Source organism: Acomys minous (genome assembly GCF_964271855.1).
Source record: "Acomys minous genome assembly, chromosome: 14".
Classification (NCBI taxonomy): domain Eukaryota; kingdom Metazoa; phylum Chordata; class Mammalia; order Rodentia; family Muridae; genus Acomys; species Acomys minous.
Genome location: NC_140496.1, coordinates 78074153 through 78094928, shown reverse-complemented (window position 1 = coordinate 78094928; position 20776 = coordinate 78074153). Strand labels below are relative to the sequence as shown.

Below are 20776 nucleotides of genomic sequence, written 5' to 3'. Positions count from 1 at the left end.
ACTGAAACACGTGAGATGCATTTTTTTTTTTTTTTGAATCTTGAACAAGTCACTCAGAAGACTGTACTTTTAAGAGAACATATATTTGACTTGTGGAAGAAATTTATTAAAAGCAAACATTTTTTTTTCACGAGTGACAAAATGAAACTTGCAGGATTATCCACACAAAAAATGTTCAAACCATAAGAGAAAATCAACTTTTATTTGACAGGGTTTTGAGTCTAAAGAGCTTTCCTAGCAGAAGTATCATGAACTGGCCCAGTTCTCTCTATGCCCCAGGTGTCAAGAAAGAGTGTCTACAGAGTCTGACCAAGAAGAACTGCATGGGGTACCATCTGCCTGCCCTGCAGCTCTCTCTCTGAGTGCTGGGGCCTGGCTGCTGTTCACAGCACGCATCTGCACATGCTCGGATAGTCTCAACCTACAGATAAGATGCCTCGCAGCTTCCCTGCCCATAGCTTCCTGCCTTCTTCCCTTCCCATGGCCCCTCCATATCCTTCTCCTTGACTCATTGAATTTCACAGAAAACACCACCACTCACTGATCTCCCTGTTTGGGGAAAATGCTGTAGCCCTTGTGATCTGTACTAACTCAGTCGGGGTAGTATATGGCACCCTCTGACATCAGGTCACGGGACTTGAGACCTCTGCTTCTGCCACTTTGCTTTTATTTTGTATTTTTGGTTTTTGAAACAGGGTGTCTCTGCGTAGCCCTGGCTGTCCTGGAACTCACTCTTTAGACCAGGGTGTCCCAGACTCAGATATTTGCCTGTCTATGATTCTGGATTCTGGGATCATAGGCGTGAGCCACCGTGCCAGGCTTCGATTTGCTTTTACTATCTAACCTGTCTGAGCTACAAGTTCCCTGTATGTTGCAGAGATCACAGCCAGCAGTTTTGTGTCACAGCGGTGTCATGAGAGTAACTAAAGAAATGTGTGTAAGGCAGTGGGCACGGTAGTGGGCACAATGGCAGAGCAGTGGCAAACGCATGCCAAGCCCTCCTGGGCCAGTCCCATACAGTAGTCCAGGAGCCTCCTTTTTCCTCTGAGCCTCCATGGAACTGCCATAGGGATGCTGGGTGTAGTTGAGTGGCCTTGCCGTGCACCCTATGGAGAGGTCATAGCCATAATGAGGTTGGACAGAGACTCAAGTTATTAATCTAGCCTTTGTATCTGCTGGCAATAAGAAAGATTCTTTCTGGGCCACAGGATAGAATGTACCAGAGCAGCTTAATTACTGGCTTATTTATTAACCAAGTCAGGGAAACTTTAGTTGGGGACCCTAACTTAAAATTTGGGTCATTAACCTACCTTCACTCGTCCCGTTGCCAGCTCCAGCTAGATCCTTTAGGTTTTTCTAAACACAGAAAAACCCGAAGCCAATCCAAACAGAAGGGTAAAGTTTATTGGCCCCAGAGCTGGCACGGACAACTGAGGACTTGCCTCTTCATCCCAGATGTCACCCTTGTCACATGCCCTGATGCTGCTCCCTCCCAGCTTCCTGTTAGTCCTGTCCCCACCCCGAGGCTACAGGGATTTTTTTTTTTTTGATGAGATTAAAATGTAACTATTGCAAAGGTTGTGCTATGAGTAAGCAAAAAACTTGCCAAGGCGGAGAGAGCTCCTGCAGACTTAAAGCCAGGGCCCTGAATGAGGGCCACCTTGTATTGTCAGTGTGGAAAGTGACAATAGGGATGGGCTGTAGGGGATCCTGGCTGCCAGTGTGATCAGGGGACTGGGCAGTCTATTCAGAGGACTTGATGTTACCTTTTTATGATTGAATTCTTCACTGTCTTGTCAAAGGTAGCTTGTCAAAGTAGTAGGTAGAGAGTGACATGAAAAGATACAAATCCTGCACTGTGAGACCAGGATTTGTCTTGATAAAAAAAAAAAAACTGAGTGGCAAAAGTACGTGAGGAAATTATTTTGAAAATAGATGCTAATATTCACAAGGAAGAACTTCAGGACATTGGGGTAGGGTGGGGGGCAAGTATCCAGTCTAGAAGGAAATGAGCGGCAAAGGTAAATGCAAGCAGAAAAGAAATGCCAGCACCCATCCCCTCTTTCCTTGCTGAGAGAAGCCAAAGCTAAGAAATATTTGCTCTCTTCCCCTTACAATAGCCAAAGGCCCCCTAACTACTGTGTGTGTGTGCATGCGTGTGCGTGTGTGTATGCTCCTCCAGAGTAGAAATCCCAGGGGCCCAGGCTCTAGTCTACTGACATATCCCAGTATTGGGAAAAAAAAAAACATGTCCCAAGTAATATTCAAACTATGGCCAATGAGACCAGGGGAAGCATGGTTCCTTCATATCAGAGGAAAGTGGTTCCCACCAAGTCAAGAATTGTTTGTTTATAAACAGCACCGACCGCAAGGACCTTTGTGGCATTTTGCCCTGTAACCCAGAATGTGACTGTATCATGCACAGAGAGCTTGTCTTATGCGGGAGTCTTTGGGTTGGGCTGTGTCGGTGACTGAGCTCAGGGCTCGGTGCAAGCCTCCTGTGTACTGTTCAGATGAGTCAAGTGTCTTCTCTCTCCCCCCTTCCGAGGGGCTTAGCCACTCTGCGGGACATTCAGGCTTCCATGGTAACAGGACTTTCATGGTCACAGACAAGAAAGAACCTTAGTCCTCGAACCTATTTAGTTGGACCTCCCAACCCTTATCCATCCCTAGTAGAGGGACTCTGAGAATTTTGTGCTAGGAGTCTCCTGTCTCCCGGACCTCAGCCAGCATCCTACGCTTTCCATGTGGAAGTTTTCAGGACAAGACAGTTGAGTTAAGTGTGCATTCTACTGAAGAGGCAGGGAGGACGGGAGCATAGCCATGGATGCTCTGTGCCTGACTTGACAAGGATGACAAGCCAACAATTTAGTCACTGAGCACATATCTGAGCCCTTTGCCCAGACCCAGAGGCAACTGTGGCAGATATGCCAGCCCTTGTCCACAACAAGCCAACAGTCTGGTAGAGGTCACTGCAAGCGCTCAGGGGACAATCTTTAGGGATGCTTCCTAGGACGACCCGTGGGTGTTCTGGGAGTGGAACTGAGGGTGTTTAACTCAGAGGGCACCCAGGGGGGGACTCTGCAAAGGGCAATGGCACGGAGGAGTGAGAGAATGTGTCAGAGGGTAAGTGCAGATCAGGAACCCCAGATTACAGAACGATTACACCCAGTTCAGTGGCTGGCCCGAGAGCTGGAAAGGGGTCAGGGGTCGGGAGGGAAGTGGGGCAGGTCACGTGAGCCTCTGTCAAGACCAGATGATTTCATGACAGCAGCAGCAGCAGCAGCAGGGCGTAGACCTTTATTCCATCTATTCCATTGCTTGTAGCCTAAGCATATGTGAGTGAGCAACTCAAGTCAGGGACCTCCATTGAAGGGGTGTGCTCGGAGCTCTCAGAGCAGGGTGCCTATGCTAGGGATGATGGCTTACCACGGCACCTCGAAGTGCTCACCAATCAACTTTTACTGTGATTCCATTTCAGATGGATTCCATTGAGCTCCCCTGGAGCTGGGGGAGCATGTGGGCCTCCTGCTGCTTTGCGTGTCGTTCCCCTCCAAGGGCCTGCCATGCACTACATGCCTAGTGTGGCCTCCTACTTGTGCCTCGCTGCAGAGAAGGGCTCAGAGGCTGCAAGCAGAAGCTGCAGCCCGCGTAGCTTTTGTTTTCTAAATGAGACTGTCTTCCTACGAGCTATATGAAAATACACATGTTCCTTATAAAAACTTAAGCATCCCAGAATTGAATTCAACAGAATTTCCTGCTTCCTTCCCACTCCCTGCCCCCAAACATCATTCTTTGGACTTAAAAAAAAAAAAAAGCTTGTGTTTGTCCAGTCATTTCCTATGACGTCTAATCCTTGCCCCTCTTGCTACGTGAAACCAGATCCCCCCCCCCAGGGCTCAAAATGCCCTCCAGTTATTTCTGGAAGCACCCCAAAAACAGGGCTTGCAGGTATCCACATGTGTTTAGGAATGAAGTTGGTGCAACATATTTCTCTCCTGCAATCTCTAACCCACGTCTCTCTCTTTCCTAAGGTTGTTTGCTGAAAGAGAGACAGGCTGTCCCAACACAGTCCTTGCTGGGATGACAAAGGGAAGTCACAAGTAATGTTGTAGGAATCCCGTCTTATGACTGAGACACTCTACTACCCTGCCCTGTGGTGAGTGGTGCTGCAATAACCAAGAGACTGCGTGGAGACCCTTTGCTTTCTTTTTTCTTTTTTGAGTTTAGGATTTATTTAATTAAGCTTGGCAAGGTGACCCGTGACTTGGTCCCGGCTCAGGAGGATCTCTGTGAGTTCGAGACTAGCCTGGTCTATATAGTGAGTTCCAGAACAGCCGGGGCTATACACACACACACACACACACACACACACACATACACACGCATACCTGAGACTGAGTATAAGACTCTATACCATTTATATGCCAAGTGTCCATGAGCTATGAAAAGGACATTGGGTCTCCAGGAATTGGAGTTCCAAGCAGTGTGAGCTGCCTGCATGGACACTGAGAACCAAACCAGGTCCTCCAGAAGAGTAGCAACTGCTCTTAACCATGGTGCCATCTTTCCAGGCCTATCCATTTACTTTCTTCTCAGCATTCCCTCTTATGCTAAAAGGATCACTCCTTCACAGCTGGATCCTTATCAGTTGGAGTGTCATGATACTGACTATGTGTGTGTGTATGGAAGTGGTAGTGTGGTGTATGCATGTATGTGCACGTGTGTGTTCAGGCTCATGCACCCAAGTATGCATGAAATTAATGGCTGAAGGACTAAAATTAAAAAGTAATCATAATTCAGGTGCTTTACATAGCTGTAAGGCAACATTTCAATGTGACTCAGCTACAGGGACCTAATAAAAAATGGCCTCCCTCCTTCCCTTCTGAGCTAGGGTCTATGTAGCCCTGACTGGCCTGGAACTCACAATCCCCCTGCCTTGGCTTCCTGAATCCTAAGATTCAACCCCTAGACCAATTGTGAGGCCACCAACATAGATCATGGGAAGCAGTTGACAGAGTTATTCAGAAGAGACCCCCCTTCGACACTGAAGCCGAGAACCCAGGGGGACCCAGGTGACGAAGGGCACTGATACACAATGAGCAAATGGCTCTCTGTCACATCTGCCTGGAACTCGCATCCCAGTTGTGCTTACCAAAGACCGGAGACACCTATGGCGTGGACATTTGGCTTCCAGGAACTTTTCTAGACCTCAGACACAACACGGGGGAGGAGCAGAGACGTTGTCATAGAGTTACAAGCATCCTAGGGAGGACTTTGTCGGGATAGCCTGTCTTGTTTTCAGCAAATAACCTTAGGAAAGAGAGAGATGTGGATTCAGAGATTGCAGGAGAGAAATATGTTGCACCAATTTCATTCCTAAACCCCTTAGCCCACCCATATAAAGGGTCAGTCACAAGAGAAAAGAGAAAGCTTTTCTCTTTCATCAACTTCCCAAGGTGGAGAGGCTGCCCCTTTGCTGTGACCACCAATAAACACAGTCCTGTCTGCTGTAGGTCAGACCTCTGTCTCTTCCGCCTTCTGTCTCTTTACACTGCCCCAGAAATCTAACACAGGGAGCCAGGAAAAAAAGAGAATTAAGATGTAATTCTCGCCCTTTGAGGCTGTAGAGTGTTACTTTCAAAAGCACTGCCCAGCTTGAGAAGAGATGGGACCTACTGTGGAAGAGTCATATGCAGCTGGGACAGAAGCTGGACCCGAGCATCACAAGACCTGGAACTTGAGGTGGATGAAGGATGGAAGAATGGATGGACATCACCTTGCCATTTGTGCTATTAGTTCAGGTCAAGCGGCCTGCATTTCTCACCAGTGAAGTAACCAGATTAAAAGAAAGCAAGTTATGTAAATATCTAGCTCCGTGGTATAGCATGGCCATACTGTGGCCCGAGGGCTGCATGCAGCCACAGATAGCCTTTGTCTCGTGTTAAGTTTGAAGATGATAAAATAAGGTGTGTTGAAAACTCCTGGAATGGAGTTGCAAAAAGTGGATGTACAGGCTCTTGGTTGGAAAGCCATTATTGTAGCCAACACAAAATATGTATCAGTGTATTTAGTCATCACTGGCTGCAAGAAACTAGACTAGGTTAATCCAAGTGGGCTCGGCTCCCTAACGTGACACAATTGGGGTTTGGGGGTAAATAGTTTTGTGGCCTGACCCAAATACCCGCTCGACTTGTATTACCAAACATAGGCTCCCAGGAGCTCCAAACAGGGATCCACCCACTCTAGGCCCACACTCCACTCTCCAGACCCCCTTTCGGGGATTGAGTCCCAGAGCCTCCACAACGGGCTCCCTTCACTGCCCACATACTGTATCGATATTTGGAGCATAACAGGTCTAAATAAACAATTCAAGACCACTCGGATGTGGTCTTCTCAGAGGCCTCGTGTTAGCAGATGTACTTTCAGAGCCAGTTCTGAGCTCTGCAGGCCCTAAACCACAGAGGGTTAAGGGAGGATTAGCAAAGGATTAGGGGCTCTTGCTGAGTGAGCAGGTACCCAGGCTACTCTCTGCCAGAGTGACTTTTCTGAAACAGATCTGATCGTGATACCCTTTTATGGCTCCCCCGGCTCCTACAGCTGTGTTTGGAAAGCTACCTCGCAGCCATCCTCAGCGTCACCGTGAGAGGGGAGGGGCTGTGTTTGGAAAGTTACCTCCTAGCCATCCTCTGCGGCACCGTGAGGTGGGGGTGGGGGTGGGGGCTGCGAAAACTGCAGATTCCCCCAGCGTAGCCTCCGACCTGTTGAGTGCATGCTTCTTCACGCAGAGCTCAGGAGTCTGCTGTGAAGACCACCGCCCCTGTTTATTCTTCCATTCAGTACAGTTTAGGAGGTAGAGTACACCGTGGGATGGAGCCCAGCTGCTGCGGAACACACTAGTCAAAGCCTAGCAGGATGTGGCTCTTTTGTCGCCTGCTCATTGTTTCTGCTGCAAGCACGCATGAAACCCACATCGCTCTTTATCTAGCCGCATTGATGCGCCTCAGAAAACTTGCCCGAGTGTCTTTCTCACTCTTGTGGTTTAAAATGGGTTCGGTGTCATTCCCCGGCCCCTCCCTCCCTTTTGTTACTCGTTTGTTCTTAATAACTGGCTTAGCTATCATTTCCTTTGGACTAGACTAGGTGTGTCTTCTCCACTCATCTCTTGGTGGTAAACACATGGAATCATAACCATTTGGCCCTTCCTTCCTTCCTTCCTTCCTTCCCTCCTTCCTTCCTTCCTTCTCCCATTGGACTATAAGCATCAGAGAATGAAAACCATGCCTTACACTTGCCTCCTTCTTGGCCCTGCATAGGAGCTCAGAGACAGGTAGGAAATGAATCAAGATGTTGTTAGAGGCCCCAGAGATTTGTGATTTCAAACTCTGGTCTCTGAAGAACAAGGCACTAGTCAACAAGAAATGAACACAAGCTATGAGAAAAACTATGTACCAGAGATCAAGCTGGCCATAGAACATGGGATAAATTACAAACAGAGGTGGTGTTGGCAATAAAGCCACACTCAGAGCCAGTGTTGCTCTGGTGGGGATGGTGTGCATGGGCTTTCGTGGCAAGTGGAGTTGAAGCTGAGAACGCCATCATATCCTAGAACTTCCAAGAAAAGGGGAGGCAGAGGGCAGGGGTCTGGGTTAGCACTGGTAAAAGCACTGTCATGGATAAAGGCACTGTCGTCAGTTGAAGTTCTAAGCAGGGTGGGGGGAGGGAGTGGGAAGCTCTGGAAAGATACTCTGAGGCCAAATGGCTGAACGTCTTTATTATGGAAAGGCGTGGAGCTCACTTTATGCATGGTTTCCATTCTGTGGGGATTGTAGTTCAACGAGGGGGGGGGGCAAGGCAGGGGAGAGGGGGAGTACGTGTTGGGGAAGTGGGGCGTGGCTATACATTTCGATGAGTGCCATCTTGAGGTAAATATAGAAGCATGCCTAGTACAAAGGAAATGATAATTAAGCCAGTTGTTAAGAACAAAATAATAATAGCAAGAGGGAGGGAGGGAGGGAGGAGGGAATGCTAGAGGGCTTTCCTAAGCAAGAAGAGAGACAGAGACAAGAGGCAGAGACTGGCAGGTTTCATGAGGTGTATTGGCTTGGCTAGAAGTGGAGAGATGCAGGTTTCATATGGAAGGTGGCAGGCCAGAGCCAAGATATCTCGGACCACTTTGGATCCTTTTGAAAACCTTTCAATGTCCACCTCTTTTTCAGACTTAACATCCTTGTGACTACCAAAATCTTAAGTATGTTTTCTAAGGCAGCCACTGCTTTCCACAATCCAAAAGCTAAGAATGTCATCAGATGGCATCATCTGTAACCCAGAACAGTTTCCCTACTGGCTGTGCCATGGCCCCAAGCCATGTATCCCTAAAGTCCCTCGATTTATTACTTTGATCTGTAACTAATAAAAATCTCTCAAGAAATCGCTTCCACTGTTGAACACGGTATCTGGGGAAACCTGAATCCCGGGGCACGTATATTTGGCTCCAGAATAAAAACCTTGATTCACTTCAAGGTGAGAGTTGTGGGGTTTTTGTCTATGTTTTTGTTGTTGTTTTTTTTTTCCACCACAGTGCTAAGGAGCAGTTCCTAAGATCATTAATCACACCAGGACCCAAAGCAGTGAGAGATTCATGGTTGCATAAAACGCCATTGCCAAGAGTCAGGGATCAGACAAAATCTGGGCCAAGAACAGTGAAGAATTGAACAAGGCAGGCTAAGACTGCTCTCTAGGAGTTTTTGGGCCAACTTACCAGAACTCATTATGAGGTTCTTATAATGAAGGCCTTGTTTGGAGCTTTCAATTAACGGGCAGGTTTGGGTATGTGTTCCTAGCAACATGTACCTATGGGAGGGAAGGCATGGAGGCTAAGAATCTTTTGACAAAACAGAAACAAACAAACAAACCTATCCTAGCCTTCTCTCTCTGACCTGCTATGGATCAAGGTCTTTTATGATTTATAAAATGGCCACCAGCCCTCTTGCTGTTCTTACTGATCATAAACATCCCTTCCTTTATGTGTTGCTTTCCCAAAATGAAGTCAGACCATGTAATGACAAGCCAGGGAGTTTGAGTATCAGCACTTCCAAGGCTAAGAGCCTTTCTGACGTCTGCAAGTGCCTTCAAGAGAAAACACCCTTCTGACCTTCCCCAGAACCACCTCCTTGTCTTATTTCCCAGGCTTTTCAACCTTAGCTAGACAGAGAGCCTACGGCTGCCCTTCCTGAGTTGGCTGGATCTGCTCCCAGAGACATGGGCAGTCTCAGCTTACCCCAAATGTCTCACATCTCCTATAGTTTTTGTACAGCCTTTAGTCCCATTTTTCCAGCTCGGCCTGTATCCACAGGTCTTTTCACCTCATGGAAAAGTCAGATGGAACAATGTTTGCTTGGATTTCTTGTGGAATTAGGATGTTGGAGAATCCCATGAGAGCTTGTGGTCTGGTCCCTAACCTACTCTCAGAAGTGGGTGTACATACCCTTGGTGCTTTCCTGGAGGCGCCTTCAGCACTGTTTCGGCTCTGTTATCTACCCTACCCTACCCTTCCAGTCCCAGAGTTTGTTTCTTCCTAGCTTTGTAAGCACGGCCACTGTCCTATCTCCCCTTGCAGCTTTTTGCTGTTGTAGAAATGCCAGGCTTTTGTGCAGAGCCTGACTAGTATCCACACGCAGTGTTGGCCCTTGCTCAATGACAGCCTGTTCCTGTCACTCTTCCTCATTAAAAGAGAGCAAAGTGTGAATGTGGGCTGCAGACAAGACTCGGGCTGTTAGCACCAAGCCCGGCCATGCCTCTGGTGTTAAGTTTCCTGTTGCCCTCAGGTTAGCTCTGTAAATATCTATCTATCTATCTATCTATCTATCTATCTATCTATCTATCTATCATCTATCATCTATTTTACTGGTTCTAATGAACATGTTAAATGTTGCTGAAAATGCTAACTATTGAAAACATCTCCTTAGCCTTTTAGATGTGTTCTCTGGTAATTTCCAAATTCCTTTATCTGGTTTTTGCAATGTTCAGGGCCAGGTAGGTCCATTTGCATTTGTCTGAGAACCTTCAACGAGCCAGTTCACTTTCTCATTGCAAAATCGAATCACCAGGCACGGACATTCATTTATCGTGGCTGTTAAAAGGAATTCACAACCAAATCCAAGAATGTGGTTATGAAAGCCAAGGCCCGTTGCCAAAGGATGATCGTGTACAAGTGCCCTGCTGATAGAGCGAGGGCTTCGTTACGCAACATTTGACCGTCGACCCCTGGACGCCATCCAGTGAGTGGCTGGATGCAGAGGGAAATGTTTGTAGCCTTGTGGGAAGTTGATGGGTGTTTGGCGTTTCAGTCCTGTTTGTAAACAGTCTGTCATCTGACAAGGCCCAGCAGGTTTTCAGGCCTGGTGATCTTGCTTATAGTATGAAGGGAAAAGTTCTCTTAGTGGGCCAGTGAGGAGCCAGCTCCAAGCTTACCGTAGGGTTTCTGGATAGTTCCAGAGATCTCTGCGGCATGCTGTAGTGCGATGTTTTCAGTGCGGCAACGCCCAACTTGCCCTGTTGAACTCCAAAGAGCTAGGCAGCTCATTAGTCAGAAAGCAATTACCTGGAGAGATACAATGTCCACCGTTGAGGATTTTTCTTCAATTTAAATGTCTTCTCTCATCTCTGAAGAAACTGTAAAGTGCTAACTTTATATAAAGCAGGCAAATTCTCCAAGTAATTTGCTAAGCCACTTTTTATCAATCTAAACAATGAAGTGAAAATAGGAACTAAAGTGAAAAGGACAGAAAAGAAAAAAAACCTGATAGGGTGTAGGTAAATAATTCGAGAGAGCAGGCAGCTCATTAAAGAAGGAAAACCTTACATTATATGCAATAGCATCACGTTAAGGAGAACAAATGACCCATTTATTATCCGATATGACTGAGAATAAAGGCAGTCAGGAGAGTTCTGCTCCACAGTTTGGCCAGAAAACAGAAGTGACATATAGAAAGAGGCTGCTTGGATACAGGTCAGCAGCTGCTTTATTTGGACATGCCTTGTTGGTTTGCAGTCTACGACTGGCTAAAAGCTCAATGATTGGCATGCGATTGGCTAAAAGCTCATCTGCCATGATTTGCAAAGACGCGGCTACTTGTTAAAGAGTGTTCTCTCAAATTAGGTTACAGTTTGTCTGGATACTTCCGAGTTATATTTTGCCCCCATAAGAAGACAGCTTTGGGATAAATGCAGTGTGTCATTTGCTCCTCAGTTTTGGGAGACTGGTCAAACAAAGCCTTGCACTACCTTCTCTCACTGTCATAACAGACTCATTTGGTTTCAGTATGCAGTACACATGAATTTATAAGGTCATATTACTTGAATGATTCTGTATAGTTTTAAGTTTTTTTTAACTTATGTTTACTATTCTTTTGTTTTATTTTCAAGACGGATTCTCTGTGTAGCCCTGGCTGCCCTAGAACTCGCTCTGTAGACCAGGCTGGCTTCAAACTTACAAAGATCTGTCTGCCTCTGCTTCCCAAGTGTTTGGATTAACATGTGCATCACCATGCCTGGTCATTCATATGTATGTATGTATGTATGTATGTATGTATGTATGTATGTATATTTACCATTTTAATCATAGATACTATTGTTGAACCAAGGATGGTGGTATACAAATTGTCAAGATTCTCAAACTTGAATACACCACATCAGATAGGCTGAGGCAGGAGAACTGCCTCAAGTTTGATGCCGACTGGGACTATATAGTGGGTTCCAGGACAGCCTGAGCTACATAGAATAGTCTATCTCAAAAAACAAACAAATAAAAATAAAACAAAAATGGAGAATATGTTCCTACTGAAGGAGTCTGACACACTTTCTTCTCTTTCGAGGTTGGTGCTAGTTTTGGCTATGGACAGCTGTGGGCTCTGGTTATGAGCAGTGCAGTCATGCCTCACGTACCGACATGTCAGTCAGTGGTAGACCATGTATGCGATGACCCCGTAAGACTAGACCGGAGCTGGAAAATTCTTGGCACCCAGTGCTCTCCTAGTGATTGTAGGATTGCAACAGAAACATTACTCACATAATTGTGGTGATGCTGGTATGAACACCTCAACTGTGTGCCCATCAAATAAAAGCAGAGAACCATAATTATGTAATATACACAATGCTTGACAGTGATAATAAATGACTATACAACTGTTTTACGAATGCCGTATAAAATCCTTTCCATTGTTGTTTTTGCATATGCTGCTTCTGTGTCTGAAAAAAAAAAAAGCTTCCTGTGAAACAGTGGGCTATGTTAACTCGCGTATCTCCTCTGCCGTGTGTCTCTGAACTGCAACAGTTCCCAGTACACTTGATTTAATCTTGTATTGTTCACCAGGACCTCAAAACCCACTGCTAATTTCACCGTCAAGAGACCAAGAGGGATGACAGACTTGGAAACAGAATTTAAAAAGTAAGGGCTACGAAGGTGGGAAATCAATAAATGGTGACTGAGCGCTAGCCAGTCATGTCCCATTCAATCAAAGTTGTCATCTTGATGAACAAAAATAAGAGCAATGGAAGCTTTTAAATAATCCACTTCCCAGAAGGCAATGAGATTAAGACAACTTGCATATGGCCTCTGTCACGTAAGGAGAAAGGCCTAGTGATCTAGACTAAAGACCAGGCACAGTGCATATCCTTGTCAATACCATGGCAATCAAAACCAAAGCACAAAGGTTGATCTCAATGTTGAAAGACAAGCTTGGGTCACACAATGGTGCTGGGTTCAGTATTAACCCCAGGTGGAATTAAGTAAATAAAAAAAGACTATTCATTATGTAATACGTAAAGAATGCCGAGTCTCTGAGTACCAATGTGAAGACAGTTGAAGAGATTTTGGAAGCTCTGCCTTAGTTGACTTCAGGGGAAAATTATTTACTAGAGCAAATGTTTAATGTAGATAAAAATCCTCTGTTCTGGAAATGAGTACCTGACGGAACTGACGGGACTTTCACCTTTAGGAGGGCACGTCAGTGCTGGGTTTAAGGCTTCCAAAGACAGATCACAGCCTGGCTAGAGGGCACTGATGCAAGCTACAGGTTGGGTTGAAATCCTGTGTGATCTTGTCACAGTGACTCTCCCTAAGGCTTTCAAGCGTGTCACAGCATCTACACTGCCAGTGTGCAGCAGGAATAGCAAGTCATGGGAACTCAGCTCTTTTCCCATGATGCTTTCTTGAATTGCCATGTTGGCAAAGCAGAGACACATTGCTTGGAGAAAGATCTTTCTTTGTTGTTGTTAATAATGTCCCCTTACTGGCAGTGGATTCACATCATAGCATCAAAGTCTCTGCTTTGCCCAAGCCATTGTTGTAACGTAAAGACATAGATGCATCCTTGGAGATGAAAACATCCATGACTGCATCATGACTCACTTGGATTTGAGGTGATATCATCAAGGAGTATAACGATGGCATCTGAGAGAAGACCACAGGTTTGCCCATGGTTTTAAAGGGTTTACCAAGGGTGAGGAGCTTGCAAAACAGCTGTGGCTGAGGATGACATTTAGGAACTCCTGAGGAAGTGACTACTCAAGAGTTGTTGGCACTAGCAGAGGGACACATAGCTGAAGAAAACACAAGAAAAAAGAAAGAAAGAAAGAAAGAAAGAAAGAAAGAAAGAAGAAAGAAAGAAACTGAAGAAGTCCAAAAAGAGCCAAAGGAGAAGATGGCCAAGAGGAATCACAGAATTTAGCAGAAGTTTCTGTAGTCCTCAATAATCTTCAAAAATTCAGAAACATGACCCTAAGACCAATGAGTTAACAGGAATATTCAAGGTGTGTTGTTGTCTGTTTAAAAGCAAATCTGTGACAGGGAAAGGGGGCAAGTGAAGCAAAGCATCATGGGCTGCTATGATGTCTTTTGGTGTCGTTATGTTACAGAAATAGCTTGGGCAAAGCATAGAGTAGTGTTTTGCGGGGGGAAGATATCCCTTCAGTATTGTGATGTGCACTGCCAGCAAAGGGGTGAGGTGTGGGGGAACATCATTAACTGTGAGGAGAACCCTGAAAGGTGGCTCTCCAAGCAGTGCTTCTCTGCTTTGTTGGCACGGCACCTCAAGAAACCATCTTGGAAGAAGACTTGAGTCACCATGAGCAACTGTTCCTGCTGCACACTGAAAGGGCTGATGTCGCTCAATATGCATGCCAGGCAAGGCCTTCATGGGAGATCCCAGGAGAAGACATGGTTGTTGTAGGAGGTAACAGCTCCATGTGACGTATTATCTGAAGACCCTCTAGTGAGAAGAGCTGTGGAGGTCAAGACCACTGGTAATCTATCCCTGGGCAGCTCTAGGCTTGTGTCTTGATTGTTAACCAAAATTTTAGTTGGATATGGTAGTTTATGCCGGTTATCCCAGCACTAAGGAGGTAGAGGCAGAAGGATCATGAGCTCAGGGGTGCTGTTGGGCTAGTCTGGAGTACATGAGAGCCGGGCTCAGTTGTTTTTTTTTTTTTTTAATAGAAAAAAGCTTACAGAACAAGGATATAAAGAAACTATTTTTGTGCAACTCTGCATTTGTGTTTTTATCAGTGGTTTAAAAAGTTAAAAATGTAAAAGGTTTTGGTGGCAAAAAGCTACTGTACAATAAGATGAATTTATTATTAAAGAATAAACAAACAAACAAATAAATAAAACTAGTGTGACCTAAAAGCACGGTGTCTATAAAGTCTACAGCCATGCAGAAGACCTTCACGTTCACTCGCCACTCACTGACTCTTCAGGTTTGGCCTCTATTCCTGCTGCATTTCTTAAAGTTTCAAACTGCCTTTTCACAGTGTCTTTTCTGTTCATGTGAACACATCCTTGCCCCTGTGTTACATTTGATGGCAGTATTCATGCAGTAACATGTTGTACATTCTGTAGCCTAGGAAAAGCTAGGGTAGCCCATGCAGCCTAGGTCCTTTATGGGCTAGGCTATGTAGGTTTATATAAAAATGCTCTATGATAGTCACACAATAATATTTCTCAGAGTATATCCAATTTAATGCATGGCAAATCGTTTCAGGGAAAGTAATGTGAGAGGCCAGTGCGAGGCATAGCATCTGGTGCCCTGTGGAGGCGGGACAGGGGACTCACATCCTCTGCTGACCCAGCATGCCCCCACAGCGGCTGGAAAAGAGGATGTTAGATCAGAGATGGGTTAAGTTTGTTTGCCTGAGTCCACATAGCTCCTGAGCAAAGTCCAGTGAGAAAATCACTTTCCTATAGTCCATTTATAGCAGTGGTTCCTAACTTTCCTCATGGCGTGAGCCTTTAGTACAGTCCCTCATGTTGTGGTGACCCCCCAACCCTAAGATTACTTTTGTTGCTACTCCACAACTGTAATTTTGCTACTGTTATAAATTGCAATGTAAATATTTGATATGTGACTGCTATGAAAGGGTGATTTGACCCCTAAAGAAGTCAAAGCTCACAGGCTGAGAACCACTGCTTTATCGCATGCCACAAGAGTACAGAACCACATCCAGCAAGAAAAACACAAAATTGACTTAATTCAGTACACACAGATACCCACCCACACCCACAAAATATAGCAATTATGGGCTGGCCTATGGCTTGGTAGTAAGGCAGTAGCATGTGATATGCTCTGGGTTGCATTTCCAGCATTAAGAAAGAGAAAAACAACAAAACAAAACAAAACAAAGAGGTGAGCGTAATTGCTACCAAATATAGAAAACCTATGAGATATCTATAAATGATCCACTGTGCTTTCCAGCAGTGTGTAATCAAGACCTGAGACCCACCTCTGATGGGTGAGTGATTGCTTGTGTGACGTCACTGGCTGGACCTGGTTCACCATCCAGACGAAGGCACCGGAGGCCGTCTAAGATGCAGGACTTCAGATGGAGATCAGCAGGAGGCAGGAGAAGAGTTTCCAGAGCTGTTAGTCTGATGACTGAAAAGGGCTGTTTGGATTTTAATAGGCTTTCCATGGAACGTGAGGACTTGTAATAAAATTTATTCCTAAAGCCACCTTGGATGATACTTCTGTCAATCTGGTTGCTTTGGACGATGCTTCTAAATAGTTCAGACATACCTTAGCTACGCAATCTAATTGCACAGTATGACATACGAAGGTCTCCTTCTGGCATAAAACCTGAGGATTATCATGCTCATGGAAAAATAAGGCTAACAGGTTTAGTATAATATGGCAAGTTTAAAACTAGGGTCAGAGGCCAATGCCATCTGGTTAAAGGGCTACCACAATTCCTTCCTAGAACAAAGGCCATGGTTCTTTCTAGTGAAAAAGATGAGGGTACTGAGAAAATATGCCAGACCCGGAACCTGCATCATCCCACAAGGTCAAAGAGCCTTCGTGATTGTCTTTTGGTTATAGGCCAGAAGAAAATTATGGGCTGCTCAGTCTTCATTCAGTGCCAGGGGGGAATGACGGTTGCACTGAGGCCTTGTGGCATTACTGTTCAGGTGTGCTGTTAACCTTTCCAAGAAAAGGCAAGACTGGCTTCCTCAATTGGAATTCGAAAGAAGACCAAGCAAATTTCAATTATTATGAACCATTTTGAATTAGGGGCACCTGTGACAATAAAACTATAGACTTCAGGAGAATAGGAAATCTTAGTCTCACAGTTGGTTTATTCTCTCTCTCTCTCTCTCTCTCTCTCTCTCTCTCTCTCTCTCTCTCTGTGGTGTGTGTGTGTGTGGGTGGGTGTGTGTGTGTTGGGGGGGGGCAGTTCTATTCTGGTGAATATTCTAGTAGTCTGGTGAATAATGGAAACATTGTATCTACTATAAACTCATTTTACTAAGTCAACAAACTTCTCAGATCCTTTCTGTGGTAAAGGTGTCATATCAAGTGTGAAAGAGTCCTATCTATAGCTGACCCAGCCCACTGGGGGCCATGTACAGAAAAAAGCACATGTTACATTATATGATATTATTCCTGCAAGCCTGCTAGGGTGAAATTTACCTTCCAAGCCAAAGGGGCATACAAAATTCCCTTCACACAAAGAAATAATCTGAGTTTTTCCAGTTGTCTTGAACCACATTTTTAATGTTTCTCTATTTGGCAGAAATCAATAGATCAAAATTATACTCCAAGCTTTCAAAATTAGAATCTTTTCTAGCTGACACAGAAAAGGTTAAAAATGTGGAGCCTCTGTTTGTTTGGAATCAAAATGGATCATTTTAAACCTTTGCCTATAGCCATCTGATATCTATTAAAGCCTAAAGAAATACAAGGATTGAAAAAAAAAAAGAAATACAAGGATTGTCATTGTTTATAAAGCACATAGCTAAATAAGGAGGCTTACAGGAATAATATCATATAATGTAACATGTGCTTTTTTCTGTACATGACCCCCAGTGGGCTGGGTCAGCTATAGATAGGACTCTTTCACACTTGATATGACACCTTTACCACAGAAAGGATTTGAGAAGTTTGTTGACTTAGTAAAATGACTTTATAGTAGATACGATGTTTCCATTATTCACCAGAATACTGGAATATTCACCAGAATAGAACTGCCCCCCAAACATACACACACGCACACGCACGCGCGCGCGCGCACACACACACACACACACACACACACTTTAACTCTTTTTTTCTATGCTTATTTAAAGATATTATGGGGAACAACTCAGCAGAGATTCCCTGAGTTCCCTGGATGGTGATTGTCTCAAGGGCTCCCCCTAGTGGACAGGGTGCAACAGTATCTAGTTCAGAAGGAAGACTCCTGTAAAAGCAGACTACTTACCTTCCATTCTCTCTCTCTCTCTCTCTCTCTCTCTCTCTCTCTCTCTCTCTCTCTCTCTCTCTCTCTCTCAAAGGAAAAAAAACTTTTCTTACGTAGGACTTCTCATAATAGATGAGAAAGACCCTTGGTTTTGCCCCTTATAATGGTCGTAGTTGGAGAAATATAATCTAGTCAGTCTTTTAGATTTTTATTTTAGAGTCCTCTCAAAATACTCAGCTAGGACGTACAAACCCAGGGCTGGGGGAGATAGCTCAGTTGGTAAAGTGTCTGCTGTGCAAGCCAAAAGATCCGAGTTTCATCTCCAGAGCCCATGTAAAGAAGCCAGGCATGGTGGGGCACGCTTGAATCCGCTGTGCTGGGGAGGAGACAAGTAGATGCCTGGGCTAGCTGACAGTCTGCTTGGTAAGCTCTGCACCAGTGTGAGACTCATGCGGAAGGAGAGAACCGAATCCCACAGGTTGTTCTTTGACCACAGTGCACTCGTGCGGGCCAGAGGACTACTTTTGAGGTCTCCTTATATCATATGAGTACCAGGGATCGAATTTGAGTCTGCAGACCTGGCATGAAGTGCCTTTTACCCCTGAGCCATTCCTTCAAGCTATTAAAAAACAAAACAGCAATAATCTTAAGTTTTTCCTCAGTCTTAGACTGTAGAGTACGGTCTAAGTGGCTATGCCAGCAGGCCGGGCTGACTGGAGGCCTCACTTTGTATAACATTTGCCTAAGCTCTCCTTTTACATTATCTTCAGAATGAAAACAAGATGGTGGGCAGAGAGATTGTTATGGGTAACTACTGACAGACTAAATGAGTAGTGTGATTTAGTCAAAGCTGTCAGTTTGTATAATGTCCTCTGTTTGCTGCTTAAGAATTGCTTTTCTAGCTGGGTTGCAGTGGCACACTCCCGTAACTCTAGCACTTAGGGAGGCAGAGATAGGCGCATCTCTGAGTTCGAGGCCAGCCTGGTCAACAAAGCGAGTCCAGGACAGCTAAGACAACACAGAGAAACCCTGTCTCGAAAAATAAACAAACAGATTTGTTTTTCTGTTGGGGAGGGAACTTTTCACCCCTCTAATCTCTCAGATGTCTCTGTATCCCAATTAAGATGCACTTTGTTTTTGTGGGAGGGGGTCTCTGGTCCACTTTTTACTAATATACTTCCAAAGTAACCAGTTTTATCAAATTAAAATTTCTCCATAATGATAAGGTATGTATTTGTTTGTTGAGACAGGGTCTCTCTATGTAACCCTGGAACTCAAAATAATCAGCCTCAGTCTCTCCAATGCTGGGATTAAAGGTGTGCACCACACATCGGCCCCTTTGGATAATTCAGTGCCATTCGCTCTCTAGTATGAACAAGACATTTTTCTTAACCTATAAAAGGCTTGGGTCTATACTTCTTATACATAAAATTGTCTGGAATCCCAGAAGATGGCTCTGATTACCTAAGCCCATTATCAAAATGTACCTACCTGAGGCTTCTAACTGAATGTGATCCAGCTATGTAAGAGTTGCTTAAATCAACCCAAAGATCTCAAAACACAGGTTTTTGGGGTTCAGAATCCAAGAGAGATTCACCCCTGACCTCCAGTCCCTGTGAGAGGCCAAAGGCAGAGTGGATCCTGATCCGACAGCTCTGCTCAATCTTTAGCAGCCCTGGAATTCTGCTTGAGGTCTCACTGTGGACTCCTTTCTGTTAGGAATGAAAAAGACCCATTCAACAGAGGCTAATTGAGCAGACAAAGGACCGATGGATCAGATGGTACTCATGGCCAAGGCGGTCTGGAGAGCAATACAGCACAGTCATAAAATGCTGCTGAAGGACAGAGGAATAACCTAGGAACATACAGTTAGGAACTGTATAGCCTGTTTAACGTGCTTACACCCTACAGCTCCTCCTCCAAGACCAGCTTTAGTTCCTAGCATCACTGTGGCTCCTCTGTTAACACCTGCTGTCGCCTTTAAGCCTATCAGAAGCATTTTGCCTCCAAGTCTCCATTTTGACCATGAGGTGAAATTAAGTTCAAATTCTTAGGCCCTACATGCCTGAGACCAGAATACTTGTGGCTTAGAATAAAACAATAGATGATAAATGCATGCTCTATCAGAGTTAAGACCGGAACGTCCTGCTATGTTCCCTTCTCCCGGAACAATAGGGTGGGGGCTGGAAACTCCCCAAGCCAACCAGCTTAACATGCTTTGGCTAGCCACCAGGATACATAGCGCTCAGAACAGAATCGGTTCTTCTTGAGTTTAGCTAATCAAAATGATGTAATGCTGACCTCCTCCTTGTGTTGGGGACAGTAGGCCATGTGGCCAATGCTCAGCCATCTTGTCAGAGCCTAAGTTTCTATCTCTCCAGCAGTCTGTCATTTACCAGAAACCAGCTGACCCTGTCATGGTTCGACAGTTAGACTAAAGATAAGATTTAGATGGAGGCACCCTGTTGTAGTTTAGCAGTTAGATTAGACAAAGATAGCAAAATAATTCGGTGTGGCAGAACGTTGTGACCTGCTTGGAATTCCTTGCATCTTGAGATAGCCTGCAGCTGGGTTGCCATAGCAATATGCTTCCCTGCCCTCTGCCTTATAAAACCTTCTATCTGAAAAATAAAATTTGAGAGCTTGATCAAAGACTTGCTCTCCTTCTTCGAGTCTTGTGTTCTGTCCCTATACAGGAGAATTCTCTTCCTGAGCATTAGTCAAACCCCCGCTGGCCGGGGCACCCTTGCTTCCTACCTGGTTACCTGGTTGTTACCTCCTGCCTTAGAAACAGACTGGTACCACAGTCTGGCTCCCAAGCCCAGATTACAGCCCTGACTGGTCAGTTTTAGTTCAGCGCTCAATAAACTTCCGTCAGTCTGAGTCTGGTGCGGGAGTGGTCAGTGTGCAGCTATCCCTGAACCCATAACAGCATGTCTCTTAAAGGGACAATTTCCTCAGTTTGTCATCTGTGACTGGCAGAAAACGTGTGATGAGCCAGGTTTCAGCCACTCGTTTCAAGACTACATTGTCTTATTAGGTT

General features: G+C 45.1%; 2 long non-coding RNA genes across 3 annotated transcripts; one reads left to right on the top strand and one right to left on the bottom strand.

Annotated features, from left to right (window-relative positions):
* Positions 1–262: 262 nt before the first annotated feature.
* LOC311583446 lies at positions 263–10784 on the bottom strand. The gene is made up of 3 exons (XR_014774519.1): positions 10474–10784; positions 8762–8853; positions 263–5313 (listed from the first exon to the last, which is right to left on the bottom strand). It is a non-coding gene; the product is annotated as an uncharacterized lncRNA (long non-coding RNA).
* On the top strand, positions 9693–16009 carry LOC311583445. 2 transcript variants are annotated; one of them, XR_014774518.1, is made up of 4 exons: positions 9693–9827; positions 10110–10280; positions 12374–12448; positions 15753–16009. It is a non-coding gene; the product is annotated as an uncharacterized lncRNA (long non-coding RNA). The 2 variants fall into 2 exon arrangements; XR_014774517.1 differs by lacking the exon at positions 10110–10280.
* The last annotated feature ends 4767 nt before the right edge of the window (positions 16010–20776 follow it).